This window comes from Mus pahari, chromosome 18 (assembly GCF_900095145.1).
Source record: "Mus pahari chromosome 18, PAHARI_EIJ_v1.1, whole genome shotgun sequence".
Classification (NCBI taxonomy): Eukaryota; Metazoa; Chordata; class Mammalia; order Rodentia; family Muridae; genus Mus; species Mus pahari.
Window position 1 is genome coordinate 15,225,612 of NC_034607.1, and position 14,202 is coordinate 15,239,813.

At 41.9% G+C, this 14,202-nt stretch overlaps 1 protein-coding gene across 4 annotated transcripts in view; it reads left to right on the forward strand.

Annotated features, from left to right (window-relative positions):
- Usp49 (ubiquitin specific peptidase 49) overlaps nt 1-14,202 on the forward strand; it is a 71,297-nt gene that overhangs the window by 28,869 nt on the left and 28,226 nt on the right. For all 4 annotated transcript variants that reach the window (XM_029531279.1, XM_029531281.1, XM_029531280.1 and 1 more), the window contains one exon: nt 8,213-8,286. The gene's annotated coding sequence lies outside the window, so the exon portion shown is untranslated. The remainder of the gene's footprint in view (nt 1-8,212; nt 8,287-14,202) is intronic.

Genomic DNA, 14,202 nt, shown 5'->3' on the forward strand with positions numbered 1-14,202 from the left:
ATTTATTTATTTATTATACGTAAGTACACTGTAGCTGTCTTCAGATATTCCAGAAGAGGGCGTCAGATCTTGTTACAGATGGTTATGAGCCACCATGTGGTTGTTGGGATTTGAACTCAGGACCTTCGGAAAAGCAGTCGGGTGCTCTTACCCTCTGAGCCATCTCACCAGCCCCCTGTGTTGCTTTTCAAGACAGAGCTTCTCATGGGGACCTAGGGCTGGTCCCTAATGAGCCCCAGGGATCCTCCTGTCTCTGCCTTCCTACCGCTGAGATTACAGGGCATTACCAGCATTCCTTACTTTGTGAGGGGGAACAGAGGGCTTCCCATTTGTGCAGTGACCACTTTACTGACGGAGTTACCTCCCTGTTCCCGTGAGTCAGGTAGTGTTAGCATGTGGTGATATGCACATTAACTGTGACACCTACATAGTATCCAGTAGTCTGCCTGGGAAACCTCTTAGAACAGGGCAATCTGCTGAGGCTTCTGAGCAGTTAGAGCGTGTGGGAGGTGGGGCAGAGTCTCCAAAAAGTTACTGTTTTCTCAGTGGACTCCTGAGGGCGAGGATCTTCCCTGTGGACTGAGATGTGGAAGTCACTAGAGTTTTAGATTTGCTTTTGTGTTCCAGCCCAGCTTATTTAAAGAACGTTAGCTGGGCATGGTGGCACACACCTTTAATCCCAGCACTCGGGAGGCAGAGGCAGGCAAATTTCTGAGTTGGAGGCCAGCCTGGTCCTGTGAGTTCCAGGACAGCCAGGGCTATACAGAGAAACCAAAAAAAAAAAAAAAAAAAAAAAGAACTTTAAGCTGCTTTTCTACTTCTTCTTCTAATTCTTTTTTTTTTTTTTAAGTATTTCTGGGTTTTATTTTTGTTTTGTTTTAGAGTTAAGGTCTCAGGTAGTGTTGGTGGTCAAAGTATGAGCCACATTTGGCTCTCAAAATATATTTCTATTTTATGAAAGAAAAAAAAAAAAAAGCCCTGAAGGGTTAGGGCTACAGCTTAGTGGGGTGTAGCACTTGCCTCGAATACCTCAGGCTCTAGGCATGATCACCGGTTTAAGAATGATGAGCTCTGAGGCTGGAGAGATGGCTCAGTGGTTAAGAGCTTACACTACTCTGCCAGAGTACCTGGGTTCAGTCCCTCACACCCATGTGACAACTCACAACTAGCTGTAACTTCAGTTCTAGGTTATCTGATGCCCTTTTCTGACTTCCATGGACACATATGTAGTGCATATACATACATGCAAACAGAATACTCATACATTCAAATAATTTTTTTAAAGGTTTATTTATTTATACAAGTATATGTAGCTGTCACCAGATAACACCAGAAGAGGGCATCAGATCCCATCACAGATGGTTGTAAGCCACCAGGTGGTTGCTGGGAAATGAACTCTAGGACCTCCAAAGAGCAGTCAGTGGTCTTAACCAGCTGAGCCACCTCTCCAGCCCCGAAAAAATACTTTTTTTTTTTTTTTTTTTAAGATTTATTTATTTATTTATTATACGTAAGTACACTGTAGCTGTCTTCAGATACTCCAGAAGAGGGCGTCAGATCTTGTTACCGATGGTTATGAGCCACCATGTGGTTGACTGGGATTTGAACTCTGGACCTTTGGAAGAACAATCGGGTGCTCTTACCCACTGAGCTATCTCACCAGCCCCGAAAACATACTTTTTAAATTAAAAATAAGAAAAAAAGTTCTATTTAAACTTAACTCTTGACATGTAAGAGGCAATTGAGAGGGTTTTATTGCATAAATCAATATATGTGTAAGTTCAAAGTGGTATTGTTTTAAGTTTTAGGAGGTTTTGTTTGTTTTGGTTATTGAGATGGAGTTTCACTATGTAGTCCCAGCTGTCTTGGAGCGCATATATAGACCAGGTTGGCTTGAAACTCACAGAAATCCAGCTGTCTCTGCCTCCCCAGTGCTGGGACTAAAGGCATGTGTCACCACACTCTGCCCTTTAAGACCCAGCTGGCCCTCTTAAGAGTGTTTATTATCATCATCATCATTATTATTATTATTATTATTATTAGTGTGTGTGTATGTGTATGTTTGTGTGTAGGTTGGAGGATAATTGTGTGTGGGACTTGGTTCTCTTTTACCGATGTATTATAGAGACCAAAATCATGTCATCAGGCTTGGGGACAAGCACTTTTACACTCCTTGGTTTGGATACTCTTACTCCAGTGGCCAAAAGCTGTGTGTTCATCTTTCTCATATCCCTTCCTTACAGAATCCTTTCTAGTGTGTCTTATATAAGCTCTTAGTTCTAGATGCATCTTTGTAAAATATTTAGTAATGGGAGGTGTTTATTTTTAGTCACAGAATATCTGGTTCAACCCTGCTCTTGTAGAATTCGGCTTTAGAATCTCCAGGAAATGCCATTTACCTCTGGTTTTTACTTGTTTTACTATTTGAAGATCTATTTATGCTGGATGCAGACTTAAGCTAATTGATCTTAACTGTGGCATAGTATTCCATGGTATACATAGATCCCCATAGCAATGGGTACCTAGGCTACTGTAAACAGTAGTACTAGTAGCAACCTTGCAGTGCACAATGCCAGCATATTTTAGAATTTCTGGGAAACAGGCCCAGGATCACCATGATGGCATAAGAGCTGTTAAGAGCTAAGTAGATCTATCACACTGCACCCCACAAGCATGGCATTTCTGCAACTGCTCCAGTACTTACATTTCTACCTTTTGCCATTTAGTAACGATGTCTCGGTGTAACTTGTGGAAGGCACTAATGAACTGGAACATTTCTTCCTGTTTCAGTTAATTGCTTCCCTTCTGTGAATTGCCTCTGTATACTCTTTGTTTCCTATAGAAACTAGAAATTATATGATTATAATAATGTGTAAACCTAATATCTGCATACTCCCTGGTTGGTTTTAAGCCATAAGAGTATCGTCTGTTAACTCTGTCTGAGTTGCTCTTTATTGAATACAAATGAACTTCATGAGTCAGACCCATCACTTGTAGCCTTAGTAGGTTTTCCTTATAGCGCTCCTTGGTCTTAGTACTCCCAGGTTGTCTCCTGGATGTCTTCCTTTTAACATTATGGAATTGGTTTTCCTGGTACATTTCATGTATGTGGAGCCCTTCCTGCCTTTCCTCATTCCTTTCCTTCATCTCCATCCTCCCTCCCTTCTCTTTCCGGTGCTAGGGACCAAGTCTAGGTCCTTGGACATGATGCTAAGCCAGTTCTCTGCCACTGAAATAGTCTTAATCCCCTGTTGTAATTTTGACATTGTTTTAACTTTTAGGTAATTTAGCAAGAACTGGAACCTTTTTTTTTTTAAGATTTATTTATTTATTATATGTAAGTACACTGTAACTGTCTTCAGACACTCCAGAAGAGGGCGCCAGATCTCATTACGGATGGTTGTGAGCCACCATGTGGTCACTGGGATTTGAACTCAGGACCTTCGGAAGACCAGTAAGTCGGGTGCTCTTACCTACTGAGCCATGTCACCAGTTTCCCCCCCCCCTTTTTTTTTCTCTTAAAAGATTTATTTATGCCGGGAGGTAGTGGCGCACGCCTTTAATCCTAGCACTTGGGAGGCAGAGGCAGGCAGATTTCTGAGTTCAAGGCCAGCCTAGTCTACAGAGTGAGTTCCAGGACAGCCAAGGCTACACAGAAAAAGCCAAAAAAATTGTTTATTATTTATTTATTTTATGTATATGAATGCTTTATCTGCATGTACACCATAGCTGCTGAGCCATCTCTCCAGACCTTTTTTTTTTTATAAAGTCTCTCCACACATGAGCATGAAAGACTAAACATAATTGGTTTTTTCCTTTTTTTCTTTTCTTTTCGTGTGTTTTGTTTGTTAGAAACACGGTTTCTCTGTATAGCCCTGACTGTCTAGAACACCTCACCCCTGCCTTTTGTCATTCCTATGCTGACCTTGGTATGTCTAAACCCAGAGTCTCTGTGGTCATCTTCCTGGAGCGTAAACCTCCCAGCCTCTATCAGGGCTACTAGGCATCAGAGTAGAAACCTAGGGGTAGAAGTTTTTACCATCCTTCAGTTCTGCCTGCTGTCCTCCTCCTCATTGGTAATCCAATCTCATGTGTTTTAGCTCCATCCACTTTGCTTTTCTGTCATTTTACTTTTTTTTTTTTTAAAGCTCAGGTTGCAACCCTGGTTGACCAAGAACTTGACTATAGACCAGGCCAGACTAGAACTCACAGATATCCCCCGTCTCTTTCTCCATGGCATACAGATGATACAGCTTACCAACGTTTACTTTTCTATCCAGGGCTACACAGAATCTCAAGTGTTCCTTTCTGTGACTGGGTAATATTATCTGAAACAGCCTCTGGCTACCACTCCGTGTGCTAGGATTAAAACTAGGGCCTCAGGTATGCTAGGCCAGGGATCTACTCCTGATCAATCCATCCATTGCTTATGTCACCAAATGGTCTATACATTAGCTATTTTGTGAAATTTAAGTCCTATTTTTCTTCCTTGTTGGGGTATAGTTCTATCTTGGTGAATTTATTTATTTATTTATTTATTTATTTATTTATTTATTAATTACAAGACAGGATTTCTCTGTGTAGCCCTAGCTGACCTAGAACTCACTCTGTAGCCTCAGACTCAAGAGATCCGCCTGCCTCGGATTCCTGAGTGCTGGGATTAAAGGCATGTGTCACCATCACCTGGTTTATTTTGGTAAATTTTAAATCTGAGAAAATCTTTGCTTTACATTTAAAGATTTTTTTTTTCTTTTGGTTTTCTGTAGCTCAGGGTGGCTCTAGGACGATGTAGTTAGGGTTGGCCACGAAGTGAAAACATTTCTTCTGGCCCAGCTTCCTGAGTGCTGAGCCACCACACTGGGCTCCATGTTTAGATTTTAAAGAGCTTAAATGAAGCATTAAAGGGGCTTTTCTACTACTACTCTTCCCTGCTTGGTCGGTTCTGAAAGTGCTTTGTGAAAAGGGATAGGTTCCTATTTCAGTAATTGCAAACCATAGACATAAGACTGTAAACTGTGTTCCTTGGTTACTGGAATGCTCCAGTAAAGCACTTGGCCCTGGGTGCCTCTCTTTCCTTGGCCGTGTGTGGGCTAGTTGTCTGACCCTGTGTTGTTCTGTAAAATACCACTAACACCTATCTCATTTTGAGTCCTGAATAGGCAAATGTGTTTGAAACACCTCAGCACAGTGATGTTTTGCAGGAGTGCAGTGGACATCCCCACATGTCCCCTCCCTGTTAAAGTTGCATCTCTGTGCTTGTAAACCTGTTGTCTAGCGTTGTTTTTTTTTTTTTTTTTTAAATTTAATATGTGTATGTGTGTATGTCTGTCTGTCTGTCTAGGTAGGGCTATATGAATGTAATGCCTACAGCTTCCAGAAGAGGGCTCCTTGGTGCTAGAGTTATCAGTACTTGTGAGCCACCTGACAGTGAGAACCAAACCTGGGTCCTCTGCAAGAACAGCCTTTGCTTGGAACCACAGGGTCATCGCTAGCCCATCATTTAGCCTGTCTGTCTTCCTTCTTTAAACTTTTAAAATTTATTTTTTTATTTATTGGGGGGGGGGGACTAGTAGCTGAAGTTACAGGCAGTTGTGAACTTCCTGACATGGGTGCCCAGGTCCTTTGGAAGAGCCTGTGTGCTCTTAACTGTTGAACCATTTTCCATACCATTTTCTAGTATTTCTAAGGAGTCCTTGATGATAGAATTACTGTTTTGAAATTACTGTGACTATATGTTGGAAGGTTAGACTCTTCCAGTTAACAGTATATATTATATGTAGAGGCATAAAAGGTAGGATGAAAATTCCAAAGTGATGAAATGGGAGCTCTGGTGCATGATAGGTCATGGCCATGGCTGCCTCTGCTGCTGCTCAGCATAGGTGGGGTTTGGGATTGTTTTGAGAACAGGAGGATCACAATAAGCTTATTTTATTTTATTTTATTAGTACGAAGGAATTCTCAGTCTAGAATTCTCATCTAATTATATCCTTTAGTCCCTATGAAGCTTGGTGGTTAAAACTAGGAATTATTTAAGTAAAATAAAGAACCAAATGCCAAACATATTTCAGAATTCTTTTAATTCTGCCTGGATGACCTGGCTCTGTGATCCCAGCTTGCTCAAAGCTCCTGGAATGTTTAAATACCAGAGTCTCCTCTTACCAGAATAATATCTCCTATGTGCTTATTTGTAATGCATGTACACACATTTTCTTATTGATTTGGGCAGCATCTTTGGTACAGCTGATGTTATAGGGGAGGAAGTTTAGGGGTCCCAAGTCAGAGGTGAGTTGCCCAGGGTCTCCCAGCTCATAAGTGGATAACCTGGGCCATACACCCAAGCTCCCTGGTTCTAAATCTAAGGCTTTTCTACTTCCATGATCTGTGCCAACCCTTATAAATGAGCAGATCTTTCTAGTGTCTTCTTGGATATAATGGAATACAGGGTCACATCTCGTTTGAGATTTGTGGGACTGGGATTTGAACTGAGGGCCTTGAGCTAGGCAAGCACTTTATTCCTGAGCTACAACCTCAGTTTCTCTGATGGAAAGTTAAGGTTGTAGGCTGGGAATACAGCGTTATTGATAGAGTGCTTGCCTGCTGGGGGAAGCCCTGCATTTGATTCTTTACTCAGCACCACAGACCAGGCTGGCCTCCAACTCAGCTTCTAAAGCATTGGGATCAGAAGCATGTGCCACCACACCCAGTATGGTCTTCTGACTAAGATCAAATATAGTACGTTAAACATAAATTCCATGTGGTTACATATCTTACAGTTATTGAGTATAGAGGTGATTTATGTAGTTAGCTGGAGAGAGGAGACATCTAAAATTAAATTTAAATTCCTTGGTTTTAACTGTAGCTTTGAGGGATTTTACTTTTACTTTGGAAGTCAAAGTGTTTGGGTGAGAGAGAGGGATACTGTTTGAATTTGAGGCTCCATCCATACAGTGTCAACGTAGTGTGTCTGAGCAAGTGTCTCAGACCTGCAACCTATAATATATAGTGAATTAAGCTCTTCCTATAAAGCTTTTGTGAGTGTCTCAGTCCTGCAACTCTTCTGCCTTGTGGGCCCAGACTTTTCTTGCCCTCTAGTACTGATTTGCACCAAGTGCACTCAGATGTGAACCTTGGTGTGTCTGATTTTCAGAAAGGCTCTATTCACACACGGCATTGTGGATTTGTATACCTAACCAAAGAAAGGGAGCAAAATAGAAGTGGAAAGAGCCTAGCTTTGCATTAATGCAGACAACTTTCGGCTGCCCTTGGCCTGAGCACTTCATCCCCACCCAATCCCAGCTCTGCCCTATTGTAGGGCTCTTCTTTTCTTCTCTGTCCTCTCAACATTCTTCTCCCAGTCCCTTTTAGCGGTAAAACAACAAATTCTTCCCCCTGTAGAATGCAGAGCAATTTCCCTTTCCCGACAACCATTCTGAGATCTTGACAGCCATTCTTCAAGGAACCGCCCACTCCAAGGAGACTGGACCTTAGAGGTGGGGCCCCATATCAAGGGTGCATATTTTCAAAAAGAAAGTTTCCCTCAAGAGGAATTTTGTATTCACCGGTAGACTGATAAAACAGAGAATTTGCCATCCTGTTACATAGGACCTAACATACCAATCAAATTTTATTAAATCCCAAATATTAAAGTGTCAGAAATCTAAAAACTGATTACATGTGTAATCTATTAAACTATAAACTCTATCTTTGCTTAATATAACATCCTTGTGTATCAAATATGTTACTTTTAAAGATACTCTCTGCTTCCATATAAGTTTAAAAAAAAAAAAACAAAAAACAGTTAATACAAAGGAGCCATCTCTCACCCTCTCCAAACCATCGTGCGCTTGTACATAACTTAAGTTTAGCTTTTGGTACTAGAGTATTTTTGTTAGCATAATTTTTCAGTTCTGACTGCTTCACATTATATACAAAGACAGTGTGTGATCTTAATAGAAATGCTTTTTCTCTCCCAGAAGAAAACCTTTAATGCTTGCATTTATGGCCCATTTTCCTGGTAAATGACTGAATCCTTGGCTGCTCTTAGCTGAAACATGGGTCATATTGTTTACCATGTTTTGAAAGGTGGAAAGTTGTAGGAATTTCACTGTTGTTGTAATATAATAATACTTTTCTAAAACTATACATTTTATAAAAATTGCTTTTTTTTCTTGCTGTGTATCAGCCCTTGCTCACAGGTTGTTTCCCCTTGTAGGTAACAGAGAAGAGGAAACCCAGCAAGTGATTATGTAAGAATATGGAAGACCATGGGAGCAGCTTGTTTAATGGGTAAGGAAGAACCTTACTGTGGGAAACCTTATTAGTCCTGTCAGGGGAGGGAGTAACCATGACCTGTGTCTCAGTGATGCTCTGAACTTGGATAAAGTCTTGGGTAGCTTGGCGTTTATTGATGGAGAGACTGTGCTTGCCATCGCCTGTCAAGAGTGATTAGCCACCCCCTTTTCTTTGAACACTGCCAGCTGCTGTGATAAAGGCTCACCATGGGGGTCTTGTTCACTTGAGCCCTGTGGTATTCAAATAAAATTCCAAAAGTCCATAAATGTTTATTGTCCAGAACTCAAATATTGTAGCTAACCCAAACTCTCCATGAGTGCTAGGTCCCTGTCAGGGTTTAGAAGTTTATGCGGCATTTATATGGGTAGCCTTCTTTGTCAAGGGCAGTGGTTCTCAACCTTCCTAAGGCTGCAACCCTTTAATCCAGTTCCTCATGGTGTGGTGATCCCCATCCATAACATTATTTTCATTGCTACTTCATAACTGTGATTTTGCTACTGTCATGAGTTGTAATGTGAATATCTATGTTTTCTATCGGTCGCCCCTAAGTTGAGAACCGCTGGTCTAGTGGTTGAAACTGAGCTTCAATACAGGCCTACTTTGGGACAGTTGGTTTCAGTGGCAGTGCACAGTGATGGGTTCATTTCTCTTTTCTCATTCCCAATGTCCGTTATTGTTTGAGAATCTTTCCTAAACACATTTAGCTGTGTCTTACAGGGGTTCCGGGAAGCGCTCAGACTTTCAGGGGTTGATGGGGTTGGCATTATTTTAATAACAATATTGGAACATTGTTCTTCCATCCTTATTCATTCCTGGGCAAGAAGTGAGTTCTCACAAGGCTCCTAACTATGAAACTGACTGGATGCAGAAGTAGATAGAAGAACCTGTCTCTTCCATAATTAATCTTGGACATTAAAAAGATTTGTAGAAAAAGTAGAGGCTACTCTTCAGTGCTGTAAGCCCAGTGTGGGACAGAGGCAGGAGCCCTGTTCCTTGTGTGGCGTGTTCCTAGCTTCAGAAAGCACTTCCCAGATGGTTTTTATTTTCTGAACTTATCTGAGCACCTACTGTATTGCAGCCGTATATGTTATTATGTGGGAGGGGCTGGAAACAAGGCAGTAAACAAAATGAGAGAAAAAACCTTGCTAGAGCCCTTGTCGTTTCTGGCCGTGAAGTTTGTTGCCCCAGACATAGCCCCCTTCCCAGGGGAATCTGAGTTAACTGTGTGTGTGTGTGCATGTGTGTGTGTGTGGGCTCACGCAGTGTCTCATTATGTGTCCTAGGCTGGCCTTGAGCTCCTAGTCCTCTGTAGTTGTATACTACTGTGCCTGGCTATTACTGTGAACTTGTGACTCTTACACACTGAGTTACTGGTCTCTCATTTCCTGGTGCTTGGAGGATAGCGTGGCTTGACATTTTTTTAATTATTTTTAAAGGATAACAAATGACTTGCAAGTTTAGTATTCTAATGGACATGCCACTCTCTCACCCCCCAGTACAGCAATAGAGATGAGTCTGCCAAGATTTTCTCTATCTGATTTGATCTCATTTGTTTTCAAAATTAGGGCCAGTTTTGCCAAGATATTTAAAGGAGATAAAATACCAGTTTTCAACTTATTCTACTGCTTTTTATTATTTGAAGAAAAATGTACTTGCATGTATGGGATTTTCTTTGCATGGTGAGTTGCTCCCAAGACCCTGTAATTTCCTTAAAGAGACTTTTATATAGAAAGAGATTACTTGGTTCATTAGATTGGGTCACTTACTAATGATTTGAAGGTTAACTAATGCAGCCATCAGACTCCTGCTCATCAGCTAGATGTCTAGCTGGTATTCACCAGCTCCAGCCATTTCTAAGCACAGACAGTCAAGAATATCAGTAGAATACTAATGGAAAAAGAAGCTGACATTCAAAATGGGAATGACTACAGACTTTAGTGGTTATTTTAACCTTAAAATCACTTTAACAGAAGCTTTTTTTTTTTTTTTTAACCTGACATTTGGCCTCCCTTTCTTTGATTTTGAGATGCTTTTTAATCAGAGAACTAAAATGGCTGCTATCGACTCCTAACTGCTCTCTGTCAGCTGACTCACTCTTAGCTGTGCTTACAGTTCTAAGAACCGGAATGCCCAGCTGGCTTCTGCTTAAGCAGACATAGTCACACCAGGCATGATGGTGCACTCCCTTAATCTCAGCATTTGGGAGGCAGAGGCAGGTGGATTTTTGTGAATTCAGAGCCAGGCTTGTATCCAAAGTGAGTTCCAGGACATCCAGAGCTGTTAAACAGAGAAACTGTCTTAGAAAAGCAGAGGTGTGTGGGGGGGGGGGACGGGGGGGGAGGGAAGGGGGGGAGGAGAGAGAGACAGAGACAGAGACAGACAGGACAGACTTGAGTACTCAAAACTCAGCTCTCAGGAGCAGGGATTGGGAGAGAGCTCCTTTGGAAGGTCTCTGTCCTGGTTGGGTATGTTGTGAATTTGACACAAGCTACAGTTTTCTGGGGAAAAGGTACCTATTCCTCTGATTTCCATCTGATTATGACATAAACAAGGGTTTTAAGAGAATGGCAGGGGGCTGGAGAGGTGGCTCAGTAGCAGAGTCTTGTTTAGTATACAGGGTCAGTGGTTAATCTTAGCACAATAAAGGGATGGAGGGGGACAGAGGAGAGGGAGAGTGAAAATGAAAGGAGAAAGAACATATGTGAGTGAATTTTATCCCTTGATGCTGACTGGTGTTCAGTCAGGTGAACCAGTGCTGGAAACAGTATACAAGAATTGATTGAATTAAGGGGAGACGGAATTGCTTTTTTATTAGTTTGTTTTATTTTGTTTTTGTTTTTTATTTATTTTTTATTTTTTACACTTCATATTTTATCCCCCCCCCCCACCCCACCCCACCCCACCCCACCCCACCCCACCCCATCCACTTTCCCTCCCAGATCCCTTCCTCCCTCCGCACTTGTGATTGCTTTCTTCCAGAATACTCAAGATACAATCCACAGAACTCAAAAAGGTCAACAAGCTGAGGTGCCCAAGTGAGGATGCCTCAGTCCCACTTGGGAGATGGAAGAAAGCAACCACAAGTGCGTTTTTTGTTTTGTTTTGTTTTGTTGTTTTTGTTTTTTTTTTTGATAGAGTCTCTATTGTGTAGCTCTGGCTGTTCTGGACAGAGATATATAGAAAGGGCTGAGCTCAGACTTGCCCGAGATCCACCTGCCTCTGCTGGGATTAAAGGCTGGGGTTAACATACCTAACTAGAAGTGGGGAATTTTAATAGGTGTGAATTTTATGCTTGGGTGAAGATGAACATCTGACATGTCTTTTTGACATTTGTCTGAATATCTTATAATTACATCATATGCTACATGTTCTAGATAGCCATCCTATAGTTACATCATCTGCTACATGTTCTAGAGAACCATCCTATAATTACATCATCTGCTACATGTTCTAGAGAACCATCCTATAATTACATCATCTGCTACAGGCTCTAGAGAACCATCCGATAATTACATCATCTGTTACATGTTCTAGAGAATGGATTTCAGTTGTCACAAGGTTTACTGCTATGCAATTGGTCATTTTCTTTTTAAGCTGATTTCAAATATTATATTTTATGTTTGATTTTTAAATTTTAATTAATTATTAATTAATTAATTTTGAGATAGTTTCTCTGTATAGCCCTGGCTGTCCTAGAGCTCGCTCCTCTTCTGACCCTTTCAGAACCAGAAGCTGTATGGGCAGCAAGATGGCTCAGCAAGTATGAGTGCTTGCTGCAAAGCCCAACAACCTGAGTCGGCTGAGTCTGATCACCCAGAACCCACACTGGGGAAGGAGAACTGACTCCTACAAGCTGTCCTCTGACTTGTACATGGTGTAGCGCACACACACACACACACACACACACACTAGAGGTGTCAGCCTAAAGCTCTTTGGCATGCCTGGTACATGACTGAGCCTGGTGCAGTTCTGGGTTTGACTGCCTTGAGACCACACCAGGGGCTTGGCTTGCTGGAACTATAAACCCTGCTGTCTTGACACCCTCAGGTTGCTACTCTGTACCTTCTGAGCAGATCTGGCTGCACTCCATGTGTGTGAGACGCTGTGCAGAATATGCTTCCTTGGTCTTACTCATTACTAGAACCCTACAGGAGCAATTAAAAAATGTTCTCAAAAGACAGTAACACAGTAGGGCTGGAGAGATAGCCCATTACTTACTGCTCTTGCAGAGAACCCGGCCTCAATTCCCAGCACCCATTCGGTAGCTCACAACCATCTGTAACCCAAGTTCCACTGAATTCAACAGATACATAATATGCATGCAGGCAAAACATACATACATATAAATTAAATTTAAAGAAAATATTTTTTTTTAAAAATGAAAGCAATATAATAAAAAAAATTGAAAACTAATGGGTGGTGAATACTTTTTTTTTAGTGGTGCAGTCAAATAAATTCCCTTCACCCTGCAAACAACCCTAACGAAACTCACTGAGTCACTACAAAAGTAAAAGAAATGAAGCAGGAAATGGGGCTGGTTAGTTGGGTAAATACCCTGTGGCCACCTATCCCCTTAGCAATAAGATTAAGTTGAAGAATGCAGAAGTAGAGAGTCACATCTGATCCTTTGCAGGTAATCCTTTGACAGTCACTGACCAGCAATTGCTATGCAGCCAACAGATCCCCACCAGTTATACATCCCAGCCTAAAACTTACAGCCACTGGCCCCACATTGCCCACTTGGCACAGCTCGCCCCTGCCATCTTGTTCAGAAAGAAAGTAGGCCCCCTAGGTGAATCTGCTCCTGTGATTCTGTCCCCAGTAGAGCTATCCTTTTTGAAGTTACATTTCAGTGTGTCTTCAAAGTCTTTCTTGGGCAAACTCTGCCTGATTTTTTTTTTTTTTCCCTGTTCACCCAGCAGCTACTTGGCCATGTGAAGCAGAGACTTTCAGAAAGGGCATGAAAGTGGCTGCCGACATGTCTGAGCTCAGTACTGCAGGTCCTCAAAGCCTCCGGTTGTACAAGCAGACAGTTAAAGCCATACCTCAATGGCATGGTAGGTTGTGTGGAATTAAGTGGTTGGGTTTCATTTGACGAGAACTAGCCACAACCCAGAGTAATTATTTTTCCAGACACACTTTCTCTGTTACCTGTATCATTTGACCAGAAACAAGGGGAGTTTGTGTCTGCCCAAAGGTCCATACAGGAGCCAGTTAGGCTAGGTTTGTTCACAGTGACGTCTGATCTGAAGGGAGGCCTAGTATCAATTGATGAAATAACTTTTCATGAGCTCTGTTGGCGGCAGGCATTGCTTGAAGCATCTCTTACCTGTTACCTCATTAAATAGTGCAGTGATTCCGTGTACACTCACAAAACGGCTCTGGTTCCTGGGGAAACTGAGGCCTGAAGACACCACTTGTCAGTCACACAAAGCTGACAGGAAAGAGTCTTACTCCCGGGCCAGCTAGCCTGGCTTGACCTAATGGCTGTACTGGTGCCTGTTAGTGACTGTTAAAATGTTCTCCGTTAATATTTTATTGTTGTACAAACATAAAAAAAATTTAAAAAGTAATTTTAGTGAGGAAATAATTGTATACAAAAAAGAAGCTTGCGCTGGGCGTGGTGGCACACGCCTTTAATCCCAGCACTTGGGAGGCAGAGGCAGGGAGATTTCTGAGTTCGAGGCCAGCCTGGTCTACAGAGTACAGAGTGAGTTCCAGGACAGCCAGGGCTACACAGAGAAACCCTGTCTCAAAAAACAAAACAAAACAAAACAAAAACAAAAAGAGAGCTTGCCTGGGAGGCTCTCCAGGAAAGTTGTGCTCTAGAGACTCAGAGCCAGAGCTCAAAGCTTGCTGCTGCGGCGGCTGCTGCTGCCTTTGTTTGTTTGTTTTTTGTTGTTTTTTTTT